Below are 26,841 nucleotides of genomic sequence, written 5' to 3' on the forward strand. Positions count from 1 at the left end.
ATGTATGTTGCGGCGGTGTACGGAGCGGCAGATTAGGGGTTAAAAAAATATGCAGGGGTCAGCGATAGCGGGGGCAGCAGATTAGGGGTTAATAAATATAATATAGGGGTCGGCGGTGTTAGGGGCAGCAGATTAGGGGTACATAGGTATAATGTAGGTGTACGGAGCGGCAGATTAGGGGTTAATAAGTGTAAGGTTAGGGGTGTTTAGACTCGGGGTACATGTTAGGGTGTTAGGTGCAGACTTAGGAAGTGTTTCCCCATAGGAAACAATGGGGCTGCGTTAGGAGCTGAACGCTGCTTTTTTGCAGGTGTTAGGTTTTTTTCAGCTCAAACGGCCCCATTGTTTCCTATGGGTGAATCGTGCACGAGCACGTTTTTGAAGCTGGCCGCGTCCGTAAGCACCGCTGGTATTGAGAGTTGCAGTGGCGGTAAATTATGCTCTACGCTCCCTTTTTGGAGCCTAACGCAGCCCTTCTGTGAACTCTAAATACCAGCGTTGTTTAAAAGGTGCGGGGGGAAAAAAGCACGCGTAGCTAACACACCCCTTTGGCCGTAGAACTCTAAATCTAGCGGATAGTCTGTTTAGGTGAAAATCTAAAAGATATAAATAATTATCTAAATTAATAAATATATAAGATAAGTTTATATAACGTGTGGTATAGTTATGTGTAACCATCAAATGATGTCATATTGTGCGATGATGGAAAACAAACACACACACACATATATATATATATATATATATATATATATATATATATACACAAACATACACATACAAGAGACATGCATATATATATATATACATATATATATATATATACACACACACATATATGTGTGTGAATATTAGTGAATAGATTAATTGTCACAAGGAATTCAGGGCAGACTGATGCAATATCAATCAGATCTTACCATATAGATGCTCAATAACCTGGATAAATGGTCAGAAAGCTGCCATATCCAGATTGTCATTGAGCCCATAAGGCTGAAGTGTTTTCAATTTCTTGATCCAATATGACTCTCTTTTCCTGAGAGTCATAAATGCATTACTGAAGGATCTAGATATCACTTCTATGGGTGTTATTTTCATTGGATTTTTCTGTTTCTTGTGATAAATCAAATAATGTCTAGAGACACTGTGAGATTTAGAATTATTTTTAATATTGTATGAATGTTCACCCCATCTTTTTTTAATCTTCCGACAGGTGCGGCTTATATATTGCACACCAAACCAAAAACGAGCAAATAAGAGCAATCCAAGGAGTGTATAAAATGTAGCATTTATTGAAGGTATTGCTTAAAATAAGGTCAAGTAGTAAATGAGAAGCATGAGCACCTCGGGGCTGGCAGGCTTACGCGTTTCGGCATTACACCGTAATCATAGCATAGTTTGCCAGTCCCAGGTGCAGAGTATATACACGGTTCAAATCAATATAATTGTTTAAAAAGTAAAAGGTAGGAACACGCCCACAAAGGTGACTCTTTCATGCCTGAGACAATATACAAGGTAGGTAATAGAGTAAACAATCACAATGTATTACACCATGAATAAAATACTTAACAACAAAGATATAAATCTATGATTCAATAAGTGCGAGAAAAGGGAAATTATAACAATGGCTTAACACTTGAGAATACTCAGTTTAATTCTATAAATACATAAAACATAATATGGATTAAGGTATACATAATATAACCGAATATAACCCAATAAGCAAAAGGGGAATACTGGCAGCATGTGAACACCTAATGTTAATTATAGATATCAATTTTATTTAATAAATTAATAAAATTAATCATGTATAGGTGCACAACATTTATAAGCCCATATGTATATATACATATACACACGCAGATCAGCTGTAAAGATGGGGTGAAACAAAAGTGTATACACCACCAAATGAAAGAATATATATATATCAAGCTCCACCCGCAACATGTATATATGTACATACAGAAGAAATTGGCCAGCTATTTATCCCATATTCCACCTAGATAGTAATAAAGGGATACTATGTTCCCGATACAACTTTAACAATTGGTTAATATGTCCATATATGTGTAAACATATGTAAATAAGTGGATGTCTCACACCCCTATAAGAGGAATATATAATGATGGATTTGATACCAAATCATTTTGGCCAGGAGACAAATTGGAGATATACTACTTAAGAGCATAAGTAAAATAATATAATAGTATAATATTACTGCTAAGGTTCTATTAGTTAATATAGACCAAAACAATACTGGGCAAAATGAAGAAGAGAAAGGAGGGCGAGAGTAGACAGATGCTGCAGACCCAATCAGTCAGTAGACCAGGGTACTCATTCCTAGTAGTTGATAAGATCAAATTCAGAATTTAGACCCTGGGGTACCCTGGTCTCCAGCTTAAAGATCCACAGCACTTTTTCGCAGCATGACTTCCCTATCGCCCCCTCTTTTGGGCCTTGGAATCATATCAATTGGTTGCCATGAGAAACAAGATAAATTTTGTTTATTAACCTTGGCAAAATGATTCACTATTGGTGTGGTAGCCTTGCCCACACAAATTGTAGAAAAATGTTCCCTCACCCTAGACCTAATGTCTCTAGTGGTGAGTCCAACATACTGTTTCCCACATCGTGTGCATGTGATACAATATATCACATATACCGACGTGCAATTTAAACAGAAATTAACCTCATAGGTTTTTCCTGTTACGGTTGATCCAAAATGATCAGATATAGTCAGGTACTCACAAGCCCCACATCTAGAGCTGCCACACCTATAGGATCCCTTACTTGTTAACCACGTACTGCCCTGGGTTAGTAGTTTTTTCAAAACTGTAGGAGACAGTATATTACCCAGGGTACGGTTCCTCCGGTATGAACACCTGAGGCCTTCCTGTACACATTTCATGAGTCTATCATCCGCAATTAGCATATTAAAATGGTGTTTGACAATTTTATACACATCTTCAAATTGGGTACTGTAGTCAGTAACAAATGTTGCTCCTACATTAGCTGTTGTCTTTTTAGATTTCTCTTTCAGAAGTTCTTCTCTATTTAGCCTTGTAACCTTACCATATGCTCTCTTTATAATTTTACGGTGGTAACCTCTTTGAGTCAAACGTCTGCTGACATCCTCCATTTGTACTTTACATTCAGTTTCATCTGAGCAATTCCTTTTAACCCTAATGTACTGTCCTTTCGCAATAGCGTATGGTACATGTTTTGGGTGGCAGCTCGAGGCATGTAATAAGGAATTGCCTGAAATTGGCTTTCTGTAAAGACATGTGGTAACTTCTCCTTCTCTCGTGCCAGTTAATGATACACCAAGAAAATTGATCTTATTCACATGGGTTTCAAAGGTAAAACGAATACACACATCATTGTCATTAATGTGTTGCACGAACAACCTCAAATCAATCTCACTTCCCTCCCAGACCAGGATCAAATCGTCAATAAAATGATGATAGAATGATATATTGCTCCTGTAGATGTTCTTATCTCCAAAGATGTGGGACAGCTCCCATCAACCCATGAAAAGGGGGGCAAACTTTGCCCCCATCGCTGTCCCACATCTCTGGAGATAAAACACATTCTCAAATTCAAAGAAATTATGTGTCAAAGGGAACTTTAACACACGTAGAATATAACTCTGAAATTCAACAGAAAATTCAGACCATTCCTCAAGAAAAAAAGCAACGGCTTCCATCCCTTTCTCATGAAGGATGGAGGAGTACAGAGCAGTAACATCTATAGTGGCCCATCTATGAATCTCCTCGTTCCATAGTAGATCTTTTGTTAGATTCATTAGATGCTTGGTATCCCTGAGGTAGCTGGGTAGTGCCTCTACAAACGGATGAAGTAGCATATCAACACATTGGGACAAGTGTTCAAACAAAGATCCAATGCCACTAACAATGGGGCGGCCTTTGACATTATTCAACGATTTATGCACCTTCGGGAGATGGTGGAAAACAGGCGTCACTGGATGTTCCACATAAATATACGTTGCAGTGTCCTGATCATAAAACCCATTTTCAACACCATCATCCAGAAGGTGCCACAATTCTCTATGAAAACGACAAGTAGGATTAGTGGATAGTAATACTATATAGGATACTTATAGGATACTATAAGAGTTACTATCTTCTAGCTGACGAAGTGCTTCATTTATATATTCAATCCTGTCCAGGACCACTATAGAGCCCCCTTTATCCGCATTGCGTATGACAATGTCTGGATTACTGGCTAGTTGTTTAAGAGCCTCTTGTTCACTTTTTTTAAGATTATTGGGGGACTTATTAGTGGAATCTGCTAATGACTTACGGTCTCTCTCCACTCTTTCATAGAATGTATCCACAATATTACCCCTACTGTGTATGGGATAAAATTTGGATGGAGGCTTGATACCTTTTACACATTTTATTTGGGTATCCAAGTTAGGCCCTTCACAGTCTTACATATTGCACCCCACATTTACAGTTTAAAAGGTAAATGACAAAAGATGTTTCACATGTCATAAAACCTTTAATGTTAAAAATTTCTCCCGTAGTGGATGATGTAAAAGTGGAGGCCCTATGGGATATAAAGCAACACATCCCACATCTTTTCCTGCAGCACTTGGATATTTTATTTCTAGGGTTACTATTGCCCCTAAGATTAATTGATAAAGTGTTGCTATGGAAATATTTATCCCTAACGATCTTGCTAGGGGCTAAGGCAGTTTTTAAAGTGGGTGCTCTTCTATATACCACTTTGGGTTTATTGCCTATTATTTTCTTGAGAGTGGGGTCATTAGTTAAAATAGGCTAATGTTTGATGAGGATCTTGTTAATAGCATGATGGTTAGAATTGTATCTTGTGATAAATAGTGGAGGATTCAGTTCTTTAAATGTTTCTTGATTTCTATGTTTCTTGTTAAAATAACTAGACCTATCTTCATTTCTGACTCTACTTATTTCATGATTAATTAGATCTTGTGGGTAGCCTTTTTCTAAAAATCTATACCCAATCACTTGAGCTTGAATGTCAAAATCCTCTATTCTGGAACAATTCCTCCTAATTCTCCTGAGTTATTCATAGGGGACATTCATCTTCCAACACTTGTAATGATGATTAGTCTCGAAGTGGAGAAAACTATTACAGTCGACACTTAAAAAAAAGGTTTGGAAGAGACTTTACCATCAGTAGTCCTCCCTAAGATAATATCAAGGGATTCAATTTAATCACGTTTGATGTTATGGGTGAAGGAAATTCCAAAAGTATTATTATTCAAATGACCAATAAAGCTGTGAATATTATCTTCAGTCCCTTTAAAGATGAAAAGAAGATCATCTATGTAACGGCCATAGAACACCAGGTTCGCTGCATACTGAGAATCATAGATATATGTTTGTTCAAAACTTCCCGTGAACAAATTAGCGAAACTCGGAGCGAACCTGGTGCCCATGGCCGTTCCCTTGATCTGGAGGTAGTATCTGCTTTGGTAAAGAAAATAATTGTGCTTTAAAATAAAGCTTATCAATTGAATAATAAAATCCACTTGTTTATGTGGCATATACATGTCTTGTTACAAATAAGACTGTACTGCTCTTATTCATATTTCATGTTGTATGTTGGAATAAAGTGCCCCAACATTGCAGGTAAACCACCAACAGTGCTCATCTAGAGTGCAGTCTTTTAATTTTAGTATTAAATCAGTGGAATCTCTTATAAATGATGGAAGAGAGATCACAGATTTTTGCAAAAAATGGTCAATATAAGCCTGTAAGGCTCCCTATCCCTGCAATAATGGGTCTACCTTGGGGTTTCTGGGGGTCCTTATGGACTTTTGGTAAATGATAATAGAAAGCGGTACAAGGATATTTGGGGAGACAATAGTCCCTTTCATGTTTGTTCAAAATACCCATGTCCATACTTTCCTGTAAAACATTCTGTAACTGATTATGAAACCTAGAAGTGGGATCTCAACACTCAATATTATGAAGTCTCAAGACTTCATAATATTCTGTATCATTCAAAATTCGGTTGGCTTCTAAAATATAGTCTTGCATGTTTTGCAAGACTATCCCCCCACCCTTGTCTGCCTGTCTAATGACCAGGTCAGATCTATTAATAAGGATAGCTAGAGCTTTCCGTTCATTGGAGTTTAGATTATTTTTGTACCTCAATTTTTTCTGTTTCTTAGCTAGTTTTTCTATATCCTCAGGGACAAGGTTAGCATAAATATCAATATGATTCCCAGTGCTCTTAGGAGGAACAAAAGTAGATTTGGGTCTGAGATTGGTATGAATATATTCATCATAGAGATCTTCCATGAGCGTACCGGGTTCATAAGTAATACAACCCTCGCTCAAATGGGCATCCATCAAATCAGTAGTAATGGGTCTCATATTCTCATTTTTGAGACGTTTATCGGCAAAATATTTCTGTAAAGAGAGTTTCCTAACATAGCTGTTGACATCAACAAAAATCTCATAAACATTAAAATGATTGGAAGGACTAAACGACAAACCTCTGTCACAGGGGCCCATTTATCAAAGGGCTTGCGGACCTGATCCGACACTGCGGATCAGGTCCGCAAGACCTCGCTAAATGCGGAGAGCAATACGCTCTCCACATTTAACATTGCACCAGCAGCTCACAAGAGCTGCTGGTGCAACGCCGCCCCCTGCTGACTCGCGGCCAATCGGCCGCCAGCAGGGAGCTGTCAATCAACCCGATCGTATTCGATCGGGTTGATTTCCGGCGGTTCCTGTCCGCCTGCTCAGAGCAGGCGGACAGGGTTATGAAGCAGCGGTCTTTAGACCGCTGCTTCATAACTTGTGTTTCTGGCGAGTCTGAAGACTCGCCAGAAACACGGCCCTTCAAGCTCCATACGGAGCTTGATAAATGGGCCTGTAAGACTCTAATCTCATCATCAGAAAGTGTATGTGATGAGAGATTGAAAATACCTTTCTTGAGCCTCTCTAGTTTTTCCTTTTTGCGGGTGACGGATTTACCTCTGGCTCCTCGTTTCCGAAAGGTCTTTTTTGTCTTTGGGAGAGGGGAGGTCCCATGGGTCCTTGCCAGACTGGAGGATCCTGATGGGAATGGCTCACCACTAAAAAAGGCGCTTGTGGAGTATTACTGTTAGTATCATAATTGTTCTCATTATCAATATTGTGTAATATTTGATATCTATTGGGATGTAAAAAGTGATGTTGTGTTCTTTGATCAGTATCTTGTAGCCCCATAGTATTATTTTGTTGTCTTCTATCACTATACTGAGTGGGTGATGGAGTATTGTAAGCCCCATTGGGGTATTTACCAGAGTGCGTATAATACTTGTTAATATGATCCCTATTCCTATAGTGGGACTGATATGATGTATATTCCCTATTTCTATAATTGGAGTGATGTGTGATTGAATTAGTGGAGTGATATGTCTTGTTGGAAGGTGTATATATTTGGTTAGTATGATTCCAGGAATTGTTTCTATTGTCTGATAATGGCCGGCCCCCACTATTCTGTTGATGTGGTAAGGGGGCAGAGCGACTCCGCTCTCCTATTGTTTGCCAGCCCCCATTATGGCTCAGTCTGTTGTTACTCATATTATTAGATGAGGAATTGGGCCTAGATGTTCTATTTATACGATTATAGGTATAAACCTGACCTTTGGAGTAGTCCTCATTATCTCTCTCCATTTTCTTGTTTTTGTTTGTGATAATTTGTTGTTGATATTCATCAGCTTTATCATACGTATTTTTCCTCAGATTCTCAAATTGGGGGGATGATTTATGTACATCTATATGCTTTTGTAATTTATCAATTTCAAGCCCTACTTCATCTACTAATACTTGTCTATGTTTGATTAAAATATCCATAAGGGTCATAGAGCAGGTATTCAAAGCATTCTCCCAGTCTTTAAAGGGACAGTACACTGTAAAATTGTTTTTCAATAAATGAATTTTAAATGACTTGTTATACCAACTGCAGAGTATAAAATATTTGAGAAATTGCATTTTCCGGTTTATTTGTGTATCTGAAGTAGCTGGTTTTGTGCTTTGAAACCACAGCCTATTACAATGGGTTGAGCTTCAGGTATTATCAGATCTCATTATGTTATCACTTTTATGTACACAGATTTGCTTCCTTATCTTATATTAGTCTGGAACACCAAAGCTCAATACATAGAGAGAACAATGGAAATTATAATTTTATTACTTAACTATCATGCCCCCCACTGAGGGTGTAATCTCTTCTGCTGGCTGTGTTTACTTAGGCTTGTCAATAGCGTATACCCCAGTATCAAAACTTTCAGTATAGGTTGGGAAACCACAAGCTAAATCAGCTATTTCAAATGATGAAATATGAGTAAAGGAGCTACTTGCAACCAATTTAATACACTCTAGCAGGTAAAAAGGATCATTGGGAATAATTTAAAGGGGAGAAAGTTTTTGGGTGAACTGTACTTCTTCATTATTTTTGAAGGAGCAAATTTTAAACAGCCTAAGTCCCCTAGGAATTTGATTTTTATTTTTGTATTTTTCAAAGTGTCCAAATCCCACCAATGTCTGTGTTCAGTCTTCAGTAAGGACTCAAGCATGTTAAAAGAAGACTGCAGAGACAGAGGTGGGTTGGATATACCAGAACCAGATTGTTCTGTATTCACCCTCCTATTTGCACGTTCTGATGAGGATAACATAATAAAGCAGTATAGTGAGGATTAAGGCAGATCAGAAAAAATGAGGCCTCCACCCAGTTAGCAAAATAGTAATACAGATAACACTTACTATATACAAATAATAGTCCAGAATGCAGCTACCCCTAGTGGCGACCTATATAGAGTATACACTGCTGGGGTTTTTTGTACAATTTTTGGGGCTGCTGCAGTCCTGCTCTGGAGTTAACAGTCTACTGGGTGGCTGTGAGGTCCCAGATTGCTGGTATTGCACCTGGAGGTGCATTCCATCTTGTAAGTGCATCTTATTAGCTTGATATTGCTCTGGTGCAAACGTTACTGGGCTATGTTTTTATTAGTCCTTTGCTTATATAGGCCTCAAACCATAGGCTCGCCTAAGGACAACTGACTGGATCTCTGCTGGGAGATATCAGTGAGCTGGACCGCTGTGAAGCTCCAGTCTGTTCCATTAGCACCACTAGGTGCGCTCTGTTTGTGAGTATACTCATATATCTGTACTTGATTATACCCTCGCTTGGTAGTACTAGGCCATGGTGGCGCCTCTGTTCTTCTTTCTCTAAATATATATATTTATATACAATATATAAATGTACCAGTCACACACACATATATATATATATATATATATATATATATATATTTATACAGTATATATATAATTAATTCCATATTTAATTTATCTACACATATAGTTATTTTAAAACATATGATTCTTATACACACATAATGCAATATTGGTCATATACACTGGTTATCAGTTAATTATTTTTACAGCATTGGGATACAATTTTTTTTTTCTACAATTTTTTTTTTATACAATTCAGACTTTTAATTTCTTACATTTCAAAATTGTATTTCCTCCCTTAAAACAGACATTTGTCAGGCATCTCATTAACATGTGAATGAGGGCCCATTTGTTTTTAAGTTTATCCACCAGAGCTCCTAGACAATGGGACTCCACCTTTTGAGTTGGAACAACAGTTCTCTCTGTTCTGTTGACAAAGCCCCCAGGTGATTTCCTGTTAAGAGGTAGATCCTGGACACATGCTTTTGTTATCTTATGAGTCATGGACAAATGTTTAATTTCCATTAAATTGTGTCTATAAGATAAGGTCTTAACAACAATTGGTGTAGTTTGATTGAATTTTAGAGACTGGGTGTCGCAGAAGTTTTAACAATGGGGGCTGAGGAGGAAGTTTTTTTTAAAACTGGTTTAACTCATTGAATAGACTTTTATAGCATATTTTGCAATTTTAAAACTATGGTGTTTCTGTTATCAGGAATGTAATATTTTTCCCTGTGCCTATAATGATAAGAAATTCAATATTTTTCCTGGTGCCCATGCCTCAACATATCCCCTTTCCAATTTCTCTATTGGATGCATATGGAGGGATTGGCTTGAATCCTTTGATAGTTTGTGCAGGAAAAATATAGTTGTTGTTGCAACGGATGATCTTAGGTTCTTGGTTTTAGTTCCTTGAAAGCAAACATGCAGGCTTGGTATACTCGTCCTTTGGTATCTTCAGTCAGCAATCCCTCTCCATTTCCTGGCTGCCCTGCAGCATCGGGGAGAGGAATCTCTGGCTGAGAATACTAGACAGGTTTGGAAATTTCTTTTTTTTTTAAATGTCTGTTTATTTTTTTTTTAAGAGAATATGGAACAGAGTCATCCACATAATAATTTCAAACATGATATACATTTAAAAAAATAAGGAAATCCATAGAGTCTAGACATTTTCTTGAAACAATATATACAGAATCATCTACATTGAAATATCCTACCCAATGCATATTTCATCGAAGAATTGTCACAAAATATACACAATGAAAACTCCATATCCTACATTGCTTATCCTACTAAAAAAAAAAAAAATTATTTACTGGAGACTATATTCCGGCAAAGTTTAATTCCTAACTCCTGGTCATGAACTCAGACCATCCATCCCAGGAGGGAAGGGAGAGAGAGCGGGAGAGAGAACAAAAAAAAAAAAAAACCCAGAAATTAAATTCTTCTACCTACTGTTCCCCTCCCCCTTCTCTCTAACTTTCAGTTTTTATCTGGAACTCGCCCAGTTCAAAGGGAGAGCCCCCGATACTATCATATTCAAAAAGGGTAGAGTATCTTGGAATGGGGCTATAATCTGCTGTTGTAATGGTAGCGGTAACCTGCATATGTATTTTTTCCATTTCTTAAAGAATAATCCTATCTGTTTATCAGTCCTGTTTGCTCTAAGATAATCTGCGATCTCATGTGATTCTGAAATTCTTTTAAAGAAGGGGAATTTTTCTGTTTCCAACCTTTACATATTAGATTCCTAGCTAGCAAAATCGTTAAGTTAATAAACTGTCTATCACTCGGAGTCTGAGCAGGGTGTAAAAAAAAATATGTGTAGCATTTCATTCAATCTTAGTCGACACATTCTGTCCAATGCTGTATTTTCCTCCAATATTGTACAATTTCGGAAAATTCCAAAAACAATGTATCAAATTAGGGTTTGGATTATGGCATTTTGGACATATACTCTGTTGTGTAGACCACCTAGCAATTATGGCTGGGGTTAAATAAAAATTGTTTATGAGCTTATATTGTGTCTCCCGTAAATTAACTCTGTCTGATGCTTCCATAGTCCTTACAAGACTATCTGATATATCTTTATTTTGTATGTCCGGAAAATATAATGTATATTTCCTTTTAATCTGATTTAAATGCTCAGCTCCCTCGTATTTCATGATATATCGATACCAGATTGTTATGGATCTAATTCCGGCTTTGGGTTTGGAAATTTCATAGTGGAGCCAGCAGCAAGATGATGGATCACGTGTGATCAACTTGTTATCGGATCCGGATAGAGCAGCAATTTCAAAAACTCTTGTGTTGAGTCTTTATCTCAACATATCATATCAGGTATAGGCCAAATAACTGCCTGTCAAGCCAAGGATTTCAGTTCACCTCCATTGCGCATTTGGTGCAGGAAGTGTAATCCTATAATAACCCCCTTTGCGTTGGTAAATTTGTATGCAATTCCAAGGCACTCCTTTAATCATGGTGTCTTTTGGAAACATGTTGACTTTCTCTTGGGGTTTATCAGAATGCCTTAAAACATTGTGGCATTGGTGAGTCTTCAGTCCTGTGGACCCTTTAGGGGTGGTATCCCCTTCCTTTTGGGGTTTGGTCACTGGCAGGACCTCTGCTGTCATCTCGTGGGATCCTGTCGTCATCTCATGGGTTCCTGCTGTCATCTGATGGGTTCCTGCTGTCATCTCATGGGATTCTGCTGTCATCTGGTGGGGTCCTGCTGTCATCTGGCTGTCTTCCTGTAGACCTCTGGATTGAAGTGTAGTCCTCTTCTGTGCTCACAAGGTAGTTGTTCAATCTGGGCTCACAACCTATGTTCCTCATCTGATGGCATCATTCTCATCATCAACAGGTCTGGATCGGATCGTGTTTTTACTAGGAAGAGATAACTGACTAGTATCTGGAATTCACCCTTCAAACATATCATCAAGTATTTACATTCTTGACCCACTGAGCTACTTTATTTCTATCTGATCTTCTACCCTTCACTACTGTGGTATAGGTATATCATTTAATCCCACTTCTATGATTTGTAATTGGGACCTAGGATGGCACGCTCGCAACTGATTAATGTGGACCCACTTATCCATAAAACTATCATTTTTGGGGATACTTATTTTATAGGCCACTGGAGATATTTTGTCTGTAATGACAAAAGGACCCTTCCATGATGGAAGAAATGTATTAACCTGATCTCTTCCAAAGTTATAAAGATAAACTTTATCATTTACTTCATATTCCCCACGATATCTAGCTTTTAAAGTTTTCTTTTCATTTTGGCATTTTTTATAATAATATTTCATTATATTAATTTAAAGCAGAAATATTTTTATTAGCTTCTAGAATCTCTACCTTTCCGTTAATAAAGGCTTCTTCAAATTCTCGCAATGAATAATTTTCACCCCTTAGCTGTCCTAATTGTCTGTCTTGTCCTACCATTTGGCTAGACATCTCACAGCTCAAATACATTAGGATCGGCCAAGTTTTAAAAAATGATTTTGTCACGTTCTCTTAATTCCGTGCATTTATTAAGCTTCAGTAAAACTTGGTATAATTCACCATCTTCAACCCACATATCTTTAACTAAACCTTTGGATTTAGCTTTAAATCCCTGAATATATGTGTGTACATCATCCCCAATATCAAGCCTGTCCATGAGGTGGCTCATGGCTTCGAATTTAAGTGTTCCTGCCTGAACCATTTAATGAACAGAGGATCTTGGGGAGGGCACATTTTCATCATATACAGAAGCGCTAGCATTGCTTTTTGTTGAGTACATAGCTATTTTCGTATGGTATCTTTTTGTTGAGGACATAGCTATTTTTGTATGGTATTTAATAAGATAAAAATACTTGTTTAATCACTGTTTGCACAGTATAATTTTGTAATTAAAATACAAATTTACTACGCAAAATAATATCGCTGTGAAAAGTATCACTGATCATCAGCCATGCCTCCAAGGTGTTGTATATATTAATTATGACTAGTTCGGCAGTAACCTCCAACGTGTTATATATATATATATATATATATATATATATGTTACTAAATAATTTACTATTGTCTCATCGGTAATCTCCCATATATTATGTCTTTTTAAACACAGCGAATTATGTTTGTGGAGTAAAGAGGATTCAGTTTGGAAAAATATATACAGATTTATTAAACATTAAACAAGCTAACAAGCGATATACAACTTAATTATACACAAAACAAAATCTCTGACATGAGATGAAATAAAATCTACTATTTTGCTTAGTTTTGATACTATGGGTACAAATCTAACAGTGAAGTCTATAACAAAATAAAATAAATCAGCATGAACCAACTATGCAATATGTATTACTAACAAAGATTATTTAATACAATCTTAGCCAAATATTACCATTAAGATTATATCTGGATACTTAGCAATTTATAGCCATTAATCAGATTTAAAGGTATGGCTATAGCCAGTAAGTGATTTAAAAAGAATAAAACTTTTATGATGCCTCAACATCAAGTCTCAGCCTTAGAGAATACAATACCACTAAAATTAAATATATTTAATTATAATACCCGGAGATTTCCTTACAATATGCTGAATTAACTAACACTATCCATAACAAGATTTCTTGTATTGTTAGATGAATTAGATTCCTAGACAATATAAGACCAGATTATGGGGTAAGTATGTATATATAAAAAATTGGGCCTATAACCATCTAATACAAATCTTAATAAAGATCTTAAATGCAACTTTTCATACTTCCCCAAATGTTTGCTCCTCCAAGCCCTGGGTTATCAATAATCAAACTCTTTGTTTCCTCTGCATTCGGTCCCCAAAACCTCTTAATCCACAAGTAAAATAGGCAAAAAGTTTCCAAGGATATCAAAAATATGAGATGGGTAACCAGGATTCCAAAGTTCTATTTCAGGGGAAAATTGGACAGCACTTTGCCCTCACTTTAATGCAACCCAGAGTTTTTTTCTGTGAGTGCTCAGTGACCCAATTTATCCTGAACTTCAACTCCTCCCCAAACTCTAACAGCCATTCACAGATGTGTGAGGATCTGTAATACTTTGATTGGCTGAATGCTAATTAGCCCCTGGGAATAATTATCTCAATGCTAAGTATAACTGGCTATACTTTCACTAATTCACCACAAGATGGCGATAGTGAGTTGTGCTATAAAAGTGAACTAATTCTTACATTTATTCTGTTCAGCACTCATTCTTCATATATCATTTTTCATATATCATACACACACACATATATATATATATATATATATATATATATATATATATATACAGTATATATATGTCTACTTATACATAACACACACATATATATATATATATATATACATATATATATATATATATATATATACATACATACATACATACATGCATATGTATACATACATATGTATACTTATATCCCTGTCTATTTACATGCATGCAAGTATATTTCATTTAATATATATATATATTTTTTTTGTTTAACTAAAATGTTACCAGTTTAAAATAAATCCTTATGACTTAGACATCAGGCATACACGTAAATATGATTTTCTTATGTGGGCATCTCATATATAAGTGTATGTTACAGATGAGGTATAATGAATTATATAGTATTTTACAATAGTCTCTCATTGGTATAGTTTAAACTGTCATGACTTTTCAATGCATGATGATACCTGGGAATATAATTTGGTCAGGTAACCAGTATATATATATATATATATATATATATATATATATATATTTATATACAATATATAAATGTACCAGTCACACACAACTATATATATATATATATATATATATATATATATATATATATATATATATATATATATATATACAGTATATATATATATATATATACAGTATATATATATATACAGTATATATATATATATACACATATATATATATATATATATATATATATACTCCTCCAAACAAATGCACTCACAGGACTTTTTAGAAGTGAACAAACCTTGTTTCTATTGGAACGTTTTCGGGGAGAGGTTCCCCTTCATCAGCATAAAATAAATGACAAACATACACACCTAATATACACATATGTGATTAATCAAATTGTGAATACCTGTGTACACTCAGTGAAAGCACCAATCTGCCGTGTTGGAACGCACGCCATTCTATAGTACTTATTAACCCCTAATCTGCCACCCCCAATGTCGCCACCACCTACATAAATTTATTAACCCCTAATCTGCCGCCCCCAATGTCGCCGCCACCCACCTACACTTATTAACCCCTAATCTGACGCCCCCATTGTCGCCGCCACCTACCTACACTTATTAACCCCTAATCTGCCACCCCCAACGTCGCCGTCACCACTATACTAAAGTTGTTAACCCCTAAACCTCTGGCCTCCCACATCACTAACACTAAATAAATATATTAACCCCTAAACCTAAGTCTAACCCTAACACCCCTAACTTTAATATAATTAAAATAAATCTAAATAAAAATTACTATTATTACCTAAATAATTCCTATTTAAGACTAAATACTTACCTGTAAAATAAACCCTAAGCTAGCTACAATATAACTAATAGTTACATTGTAGCTATCTTAGGTTTTATTTTTATTTTACAGGTAAGTTTGTATTTATTTTAACTAGGTAGAATAGTTAGTAAATAGTTATTAAAGGGACACTGAACCCATATTTTTTCTTTTGTGATTCAGATAGAGCATGCAATTTTAAGCAACTTTCTATTTTACTCCTATTATCAATTTGTCTTCGTTCTCTTGCTATCTTTATTTGAAAAAGAAGGCATCTAAGCTTTTTTTTAAGTTCAGAACTCTGGACAGCGCTTTTTTATTGGTGGATGAATTTATCCACCATTCAGCAAGGACAACCCAGGTTGTTAACCAAAATTGGGCCGGCATCTAAACTTACATTCTTGCATTTCAAATAAAGATACCAAGAGAATGAAGAAAATGTGATAATAGGAGTAGAATAGAAAGATGCTTAAAATGTAATGCTCTATCTGAACCACAAAAGAAAACATTTGGGTTCAGTGTCCCTTTAACTATTTACTAGCTACCTAGTTAAAATAAATACAAAGTTACCTGTAAAATAAAACCTAACCTGTCTTACACTAAAACCTAACATTACATGAAAATTATATAAATTAAATTACAAAAATACATTTATCTAAATTACAAAAAATAATAAACACTAAATTACACAAAATAAAAAAGAAATGAACAAATATGTAAACTAATTACACCTAATATAATAGCCCTATCAAAATAAAAAAGCCCCCCCCCCCCAAAATAAAAAAAACCCTAGCCTACACTAAACTGCCAATGGCCCTTAAAAGGGCCTTTTGCTGGGCATTGCCCCAAAGAAATCAGCTCTTTTACCTGTAAAAAAAAAATACAAACAACCCCCAACAGTAAAAACCACCACCCACACAACCAACCCCCCCCCAAATAAAAACCTACCTAAAAAACCTAAGCTCCCCATTGCCCTGAAAAGGGCATTTGGATGGGCATTGCCCTTAAAAGGGCAATTAGCTCTTTTACGGTGCCCAAAGTCCCTAATCTAAAAATAAAAACCCACCCAATAAACCCTTAAAAAACCTAACACTAACCCCGAAGATCCACTTACAGTTTTTGAAGACCGGACATCCATCCTCATCCAGCCGGAAGAAGTCTTCATCCAAGCGGCAAGAAGTCGTCCTCAAGGCAGGCAGAAGTATTCAAGCAGACGGCATCTTATATCTTCATCCTTCCGACGCGGAGCGGCTCCATCTTCAAGACATCCGGCGCAGAGCATCCTCTTCTTTCGATGGCTATCAAAGAATGAAGTTACCTTTAAATGACGTCATCCAAGATGGCGTCCCTTGAATTCCGTTTGGAATTAAAGGGTAAAAAATCTTATTGGCTGATGCAATCAGCCAATAATATTGAGCTTGCATTCTATTGGCTGATTGGAACAGCCAATAGAATGCAAGCTCAATCCTATTGGATTTAAAAAACTTTCTAATTGACTTTTATCATCAAATGTTGTTCTTTTAATATTCTTAGTTGAAGGCTAATACAATGTAGACTCATATGGTAATTTCTAAGTCCTTGAAGGCCGCCTCTAATTTTAATGTATTTGACAGTTTTTCACAGCTAGAGGGCATTAGTTCATGTGTTTCATATAGATAACACTGTGCTCACGCAAGTTATTTAAGAGTCAGCACTAAATTGCCTGTAATGCAAGCCAGTCAAAAGATCTGAGATAAGGAGGCAGTCAGCAGAAGCTTAGATACAAGGTAATTACAGAGGTAAAAAGTTTATCAATATAAAGAACAGTGTTGGTTATGCAAACCTGTGGAATGGCAAATAAAGGGATTATCTATCTTTTTAAACAATAACATTTTTGGTGTTTACTATCCCTTTAATTGTGACTAGACTGTCCCTTTAAGATGAGACCTCTGCGACTAGGGTTGCCACCTCGGCCATGTTTTCCTGGACACTTATGAGTTACACATGCTGCAGGGTGTGCAGGGAGGAACATGAATAATGCTGTCCAGGATCACTATTTTTTTTGCTGTCCAGCAGCACAATGCATGTTTCCCTCTGAACACCCTGCAGCATGTGTAACTCATAAGTGTCCAGGAAAACATGGCCGAGGTGGCAACCCTATCTGCGACCCCTCTGATCTGTGAGTGTGCACTGTGACAGGGTGTTAGAATACCGGAAAATGCAAGATGGTGGTGACCAGTGTGAGACAAGGTACTAGCGACATACTTGCAACATTATCTGATTGGTTCTGCTTCCTGTACATTACGGAAACACGGACCAATCAAATAATGCAACAAAGGCATAGGGCAGATACGCTCGGGCGCCGCAACCGCCTCTGGGAACCTAACCATGGTTCCCATCCCCCCACGACGTGCTTTTGCAGGTTTCCAGATAGAATGCGGGTAAAAGCACGTAGTGGGGGGATGGTTAGGTTCCCAGAGGCGGTTGCGGCGTTTTAGGCTCTGATTAAAACAGGAACGTATCTGCCCTCTGCCATTTTTGCATTATCTGATTGGTCCGTGTGTCCGTGATGGACAGGAAACACAGCCAATCAGATAATGTTGCAAGTGTGTGGGGAGACAGGGCTTCACTGCAACCCTAGCTTCACCATCTGACAATTTTAAGGGGTTACAGTAAGACAACTTTTGAAAAAAGCAGTCAGTAACCATTATTTTTTTATATTTGTTCTCAGTTATTTACTGTCCCTTTAAAAGGGAAAATTATATTCTATTGTACAGTCAAAATTATTGTATGAATTTCATTTAAATTTGCATATTTTGATGATCTTGACAGACTCAGGTGAAAGTGAAAAACTCATTTAACTTTGCAGTATTAATGAAACACATCTAAAATCCAGCTTGTAACACGGACCTCTGAATACAGTTAAAATCAATTCACCCTGTTTTAAATAAATAATGATAACAAATTAACAAACCATAACAATTCTGCCCATGGCAATTACACAAGTTGCAATATTTATTATTAAAACCAGTCATACAGCAGCCTACAATGTCAGAATTAGAATTATGGTTTAATAACAAAGCATATGATAAACTGCTTTAAAAATAAATTAAATTCGGAATCTCAAATATTAATTTTAGGAAACTGTCAAACACCAACAAGAAGAGCATAAAGGAATGCGATACTTTACATTATTTCACTTTACTGTAATTTTATAGACGCTCCCTTTACGTGTTGCAGGAGAAACAGAGTTTATTGTTGCTCCCTACAAGGAACAAGCAGTCACATGACCAACTGTTGCAGCTTCATTTCTCTTATGATTTCTTTTTGTAGCGTTGAACTTTAGTTACTAACACATTTTTAAAATTGCACTGTAGAAAACGAGGGAAAGCATTTGCCTTCAACTTTACAAAGAAATACTAAATAAACTATTGATTAAAGCAACGTTCTGGATAGAAGAAATAGTTTTTGTTGAGCAAAGTGAAGTAAATAAGGTAAGAGCTGCAGTGTTTATATAGTTAGGTTCCAGCAGTAACCGATGCAGATCACTTTATTGCAATTCATGTGCTCTGTACAAAGAGCAAATGTGAGAGCTGTGGCTGACAGAAGATTAGAAGGTTAATTAGTGATGTGGCATCTGTCTTGCATTCTTCTACTACTTGTGTATACTTTGGAAAGTTTCGTTTTTTTTAGTAGACTGAAGTGTTCGTGAAATGTATCAATTCCACTTCCTTTTGTAATTGTGCAAGCGCGTCCAAGATAACCTGTGATTAAGGGGGCATATCTTAATACTTTTGGTGATTTGTTATTATTGTCTGGCTAAGTATTCATTTTTTTAAATAAGGAATATATATATATATATATATATATATATATATATATATATATATATATATATATATATATATCTCCTTTATTTTATTATAAATTGTATGTATTGTTTAATGGGATTTTTTTACTATTTGGTTTAGTCTAGGTTGTGTTATATTATTGTTTGTATTAATAGTATTTAAGAGCCATTATAGTGAAAAAAATAAGCAAAACCATCAAAGGGATTAAACACACAGGTAAAATACTTCCTAGGTGCTGCAGAGATCTGCTGGTCCTGAGTGGGACTGTGATCTTCCAATAAACAGTGCTAGTTGCTCAGCTGGGGTGGTGTGACCAGTCCTGCTGATTCGGTCTGCATAAGTTTCCATTCTGGACCAGCAGTTCTCTGCAGCTCCTGAGTAGTGCTTTACCCAGGTGTTTAACCCATGTGCAGGGTTTAAATACATAGATTTGCAGGGTTGTTTGTGATAGAATTACATGCTCTAACCAATGAGAGCATGTCATTTTTTCATTAAAAGAGCCATATAGTGAAAACATGATAACCAGCCCTTGGAATTACAAAAACAAAAATTGTGGCCTTTCAAAAGAAAAGTTTACCACCTCTTTTAAAGCATAATCATAGTTTTGACGATGCAGACTTTAATATTAATGAAGGCTAACTAATCTAGCATTCAGTCTGGCCCCCAGCTCTTGCAGATTTCTCTAAGTAAGCATCAGGTGCTATTATAGTAAGGCTGCAACACCTAAGCTGTTATCCTCAGTTCCAGTGCAATCACAGCTGCCCCTTGCTATGGAGGAGAAATAGATGGTGCATTTGTCAACGCTATCTCTCCCTTGTGGTATTGAACACCTGGGTGCATCTTCTTAATGATAACATCTTAGGTGATATAGCCATTGGTCAACTCTATTTTAAAAAAAAATATGTCAGAACTTGGGCCCATCCAGAGGAGGAAACACACCACAATATAATGCTTAGTAAGATAATCTGACAATTTCATGATGGCTTGTTTTTGAGAATCGGGCCCAGAGTCAGCAGTGACTTGTATGACAAGTCACTGATGCAATACACACCAGCTCGCTAAGCAGGCATAGTGTTAAACCCTGATTCTCTAGTCGCATATAGCATATGTGTGTATGCCGCAGAAACAGTAATAACTTTTACTAGAGACATTGTTTCTTGTGGAAGAATATTGCAAAATACCATTTGATCCCTTTAAAGGGACAGTCTAGGCCAAAATAAACTTTCATGATTCAGATAGAGCATGTAATTTAAAAAAAATTCAAATTTTACTTTTATCACCAATTTTGCTTTGTTCTCTTGGTATTCTTAGTTGAAAGCTTAACCTAGGAGGTTCATATGCTAATTTCTTAGACCTTGAAGCCCACCTCTTTCAGATTGCATTTTAACAGTTTTTCACCACTAGAGGGTGTTAGTTCACATATTTCATATAGCTAACACTGTGCTCGTGCACGTGAAGTTATCTGGGAGCAGGCACTGATTGGCTAGACTGCAAGTCTGTCAAAAGAACTGAAAAAAAGGGGCAGTTTGCAGAGGCTTAGATACAAGATAATCACAGAGGTTAAAAGTATATTATTATGACTGTTGGTTATGCAAAACTGGGAAATGGGTAATAAAGGGATTATCTATATTTTAAAACAATAAAAATTCTGGTGTAGACTGTCCCTTTAATGTATTCTTAAAGGGACAGTACAATCAATGTAAAACTTTAACGACTCAGACAGCACATACAATTTTAAACAACTTTCTAATTTACTTTTATTATCTAAACAGGGGTCAACAAATGTGTTTAAAATTTAGGAGCCAGACAGTGGTATTTGTATATTGAAATATGGAGAATAACCCAAAAGTTAGGAGCCAGGGGTAAAATTCTAGGAGCCAGTGGCTACCTTGGTTTGTCGAGCCCTGATCTAATACTGTATGCTTTTCTTTAGTATCCTTTGTTGAAAAGCATATCTAGGTAGACTCAGAAGTATGTTGCTATTGAGAAGTATGAGTGTTCTTAACCTGCAGCTGTGGGCTCCGTGGTGCATCATTCTGTGTTTAGTTGGTAATTGTTGTCTAATTTGTTAGAGCAAGTTAGAGATGTGCATTCATTTTTGGATGGATCCAAATGAATGCACCATCAAAATTTGTCAGTATTTATTAGTTTCCTTTAAATTACTTTTATGTTTAAATAATTTTTATTATTTTTGTTTGAAAAGTGTTTTTATTGAGGCAATAAAATACATCAAAGTACAGACATAGTAGGTAGGGCAATATCTCAAACAAAATTACATAACATCAGATCCATCATTCAAACATAAATACAGTAGACAATAGTAGGAGCACGGTATTGACCCTAATGAAGCCCCATTTTATAACTTAATAGTAGGACAAACATGTGTCATCAAAGTAAAATAGATCCACTTATGGGACCTGGAAATTAGTACTTGTCTGAAGACAAAACTCACAGGGATAAAGATTCTCAATATTTAAACACTCTGGCGACTTCAATATATTAGAGATCCACTCATGGGATCTGGTGGCAAGGGTCAGTCTGAAGACATCTATAGAAATTCAAAGAGTCCTCATCATATGTTAGCTTGTTATTGTATATAGATTATAGGCAAACTTTGAGTGAAGTAAATAATCATACAAATAAAGCACAAAACAACACTATCAAAATTACTCTACTAAATGATATCAGTGATGTACCAGAACTGATCACAGTTGCCACTATAAGGATAGATTGACATTCATACTGAACATTAATAGGAACTTGAACATTAATGAAACTATAGTTCCAAAACTCTTTGATTAACCAAAATACAATAAACAAGGAGAATTTCCTATATTGGGGCCCGAAGAGCCTTTTCACATGTATGTAGGGGAAAACATAGGTTTAGGACTTCGGACTGGGTAGAGACTGCTCAACTCTACCAAAAGAGAGTGCGGAGGAGAAGGTATTCGTCCCTACCGCACAAGAATGGTGGGGGGCGGGAAATAGACCAGCAATAAGTTACTCTAACTTTGCTGGATAGGATACTCAACAGTTATAAAAGTACTATTATTGTAGATAGGGTTGTAGAGAGGTTTCAGGTACAGCCAACAAAACAGTTACTCACATTTTTACATTACGTTAAATCAATAGCTGCTCCTAAAGAGCATAGACAGGAAGTAACCTCTTGAGAGCCATAAGATTCAGAACTCAGTGTATAATGCCACTTAAAGAGATCTACATACATATACACATACACACAGTTTTCTTGAGGAGCACATGAATAGTGTAACTAAATAGGTGTTTATCTCTTCGCATATTAGGAGGAGCTAGTATGATTCTATATACCTGGTCTCCCAATTATAGTCTCATACAGCATTTCTAAAGCAGGCAGGCACTCACATTTTTACATTACATTAGATAAATAGCTGCTCCTAAAGAGCACAAACAGGGAGTAACCTCTTAAGAGCCACAAGATTCAGAACCCAGTGTATAATGACATTTGAGAAAATCTACATACATATACATATACACTCAGTTTTCTGGAAGAACACATGAATAGTAAGAATAAAAATATTTTCAGTACAGAATTAGCAATGAACTAGTTTAAGCACATATTATACATACACATGTCCAATTTTTTCAAGCCTTCATAAAGTATCATCTGACACATTGTGGGTAGTGATACTAGCGTACTGACAAGCAGATGTATGCAAGATATGCTGGCTGCAACAAGACGTTACAGCTCTAAACCTAAGGAGACACTGGTAATTCTACAAGTGTAGGAGACATAACAGTTGTATATTTAGAGCCAAAGTTAGCCGAATAATCAGAGAGGATAGAGATTCTCACATCTCCATCTGACTGACAAGTATGCATAATGCTGGGGCCACAAGACAGAATGGTCACAAGGTTGATTCCATAAGTTCAGACCTAACGGTCGTCATGTAAGAGAACAAATCTCGAGCAAAGGGACCCTGCTGAACATGGTGGTAGCTGCGCAAATGACAGCCACAGTAGAAACGCTCAGCCCACACCGGTCTTTACACAGAGCTGGCTCACCGAGGCGTCAGGTAGATCCAGAGGCTTCCAGCATGACATGACCATCAAGTGTAGCCCCAGACAGCTAGTCACGCCAGAGGTAAGTTGTCTTCCATGTGCACCCATCTGAAGTGTAGTGGCACAGTAGCAGAGGTTCCCATAGTCCCCCCAGGGTATCTGGACCCAGATGTCTGACCTGCACCGGGTCGCCGGTAATCCACAAGACTCCAATTCTGTAGTGCGCGGCAAGTTAGCCGGGGGTTGAACGATATCCTCCTGAGAGTCACTGCGCCGCGCACTCAAAGCTGCATGGAGTGCCACCTCCGAAACTTCAGTAATAACTGCTGCGTGGGTGTCCGCCATGATAGATAGGAGGCGGTCAAATCTTCGGCACATCTCGCGATCAAAGTCCTCAAACCAATCTTGCAGGGACGTAAACAGCCCCTCCATGGTCCCGGAGGCTCCACACTCCATCAGGTGCCACTCCGGAAGGTCAGCTTAGGCCTTCTTACTTTCGTCTTGCCGCTAAAGACGCGGTATACGTTTCTCCCAGGGAGGACCCGAGCTAGGCCAGGCCCCAATTTTTATTATTTTTGAAATCATGAAACAGTAAAAACAGTAACAATAATAGCCTTCCCTCCTCTCATCTCTGTAATAAGTTATTCTGGAGAACAGGTTTGTATTAATGTCCAACAGTGGGCCTTGTGGTCCCGGAAATAGGGTTCAAGTTCCATTATATTTTTGAATATAGATGTTCCAATATTCGATATCACATCTGTTGGCATTATAACTGAGTCCATCAGACTCCAGAATCCGAAGATATTAGTTCTCTCCTTATTATCCTCTGTTGAGTGTTAATCTCAGTACTGGGGTGTCCTCTAAATGGTTATTCTAACTTTATTCAGTTGAACAACTCCTATTCAATAATGAATACTTAAAGGGACACTGAACCCAAATTTTTTCTTTTGCAATTCAGAAAGAGCATGCAATTTTAAGCAACTTTCTAATTTACTCCTATTTTCAATTTTTCTTCGTTCTCTTGCTATCATTATTTGAAAAAGAAGGCATCTAAGCTTTTTTTTTTGGTTTTAGTACTCTGGACAGCACTTTTTTATTGGTGGATGAATTTATCCACCAATCAGCAAGGACAACCCAGGTTGTTCACAAAAAATGGGCCGGCATCTAAACTTACGATCTTGCATTTCAAATAAAGATACCAAGAGAATGAAGAACATTTGATAATAGGAGTAAATTAGAAAGTTGTTTAAAATTTCATGCTCAATCTGAATCACGAAAGAAACATTTTGGTTACAGTGTCCCTTTAACCATCTCCGGGGTCAGAGATTACAATAACATGAGGAGGAAAGGGTAAATAAACCAGAATAGAATGTAACAACAAAAAGAGAAGGAAGGTTAAAAATAGAAGAAGAGGGGGGACGGGAATAAATAATAACTGAGTCGATAAATAATCTATATTAAGGGGGGATATGGGGGAAGTGACGACCCCTTTTGTTTTAAATCATCAGGGCATCAGTAAATTATAACATTGTGTTATTTGTCAACCAGATCCAGACCTCTCAGCCATTTCTATGAATATAAGACCTATTTACTTATCCAGTAATACCACACCTTTTGAACTACTTCTTTGTTATCCAATATTCCTGAAGCTAATTCATACATGGTATATGTGTGTTGAATTTTGTTGAGTATCTCTGCCCATGTGGGGGCACCAGTTTTCCAATATCTGGCTATGTGCACGTCCTTGTGACCGTGCACAAAATTCTAATAAATATATTAATAAATTTATTATACATGCTGAAGTGTTCGTGTTAGAGGGCCTGTTGAATCGTGAGAACGATTGTTTCATCTAGAATCTGGCTAAGAAAGGCAGACAATTGTCTCCATATCCTACAATCCCACCACATATGCCTATATGTCCCTATTTCTCCGCAGCTTCTATAGCACAATCTACTTCCTTGTGGGTGTGTATGTGCTGTTGTCGTGGGTGTTAGATACCATCTATAAATTGTCTTAGTGATATTTTCTTTCAGTTGTTCTTTACTTTTTAACCTGCTGCCTGGAACTCAACATTATTTTGCTATTCATGTACAGTGCTTTTTACAGCACTTCCAGCATTATATTCCTCTCTCCCAGAGCGCCTTTTCTACACTTTGTACTTTGTTCTGTTTTCTGGTATGTGTGGCTGTCACGCAAGAAAAGGCTGCCTACCTGATTGGATAGCTGAACACAGGGGTGTGTCCCCCGCCCACTCTCCATAGTGCCGGGCTCCGTTCACTTCACCGCACAGCGAGAGGAGCGCAGTTTACACAGTGAAATACTCGTGTTTGGAGTTTACTTAAATATATGTAATTCTTTTTCCCACGCTAACATTTATAGAAGTTTTAGTGGTATTCTGAGAAGCTTGTATGGCCACATACAGGATTGAAATGGAGTGTTTAATGCGTTCTTCTGACTTACAGAAAATTTCTAGTGTTGCGGGAGATTCTCCTCGGGATTTTTACAGATAAGCCTGGATTGCAGAATTTACCTGTAGGTACAGGTACCAGTGTAGTCTCAATGGATCTAATTTTGTCTGCAATTGGTTAAAGGATAGTGGTGCTCCCCCTCCTATAAAATCCGCTACTCTGTACAAGCCCTTGTTCTCCCATTTCCTAAGCTGGGACCATAGGTCGCTAGATAATATGTAACGAACTGGGATATATAAGGAATGCCGTGGCATGAGATTATATTTAGTTTGTGCCATCTTCAAGCTCATTATAGTGAAATCTGTAGTATTAAGTCTGGATATCCCCTTACTAGCTCGTATCTTCCCCGGATCCCAAATGATTGTATCTGTCTCGTCCCATCCACCCAGTCTCGCTTCAAGGGAAGACCAAACAACATCCTTGGGTCTCTTCAAGAGCAAGGTGTCCTGAGCTAGTCTGGATGCGTTCTAGTAATCCAATAAATTTGGAGCCCCAATCCCCCTAGTGTTTTGTGTCTATTTGTTATCGCCTTTGCTATTCTGGTCGTTTTACTACCCCTTATGAATGTTTGTATGTCTTTCTGTAATACGTCTACATCCGCCCTATTTATTTTAATAGGTAGAGTTCTGAATAAGTATAGAATTCTGGGTAGGGCACTCATTTTTACCACCGCCACTCTTCCTAACCAGGAGAAGTTAAAACTCTTCCACTTCAATAAGTCTTTCTTTA

At 37.1% G+C, this 26,841-nt stretch overlaps 1 protein-coding gene across 1 annotated transcript in view; it reads left to right on the forward strand.

The window, feature by feature from the left end:
• The first annotated feature begins 19,050 nt into the window (after window positions 1–19,050).
• The window catches only part of VRK2 (VRK serine/threonine kinase 2), a 250,139-nt gene continuing 242,348 nt past the window's right edge, over window positions 19,051–26,841 (forward strand). The window contains exon 1 of the mRNA XM_053712032.1: window positions 19,051–19,249. The gene's annotated coding sequence lies outside the window, so the exon portion shown is untranslated. The remainder of the gene's footprint in view (window positions 19,250–26,841) is intronic.

This window comes from Bombina bombina, chromosome 4 (genome assembly GCF_027579735.1).
Source record: "Bombina bombina isolate aBomBom1 chromosome 4, aBomBom1.pri, whole genome shotgun sequence".
Lineage (NCBI taxonomy): Eukaryota > Metazoa > Chordata > Amphibia > Anura > Bombinatoridae > Bombina > Bombina bombina.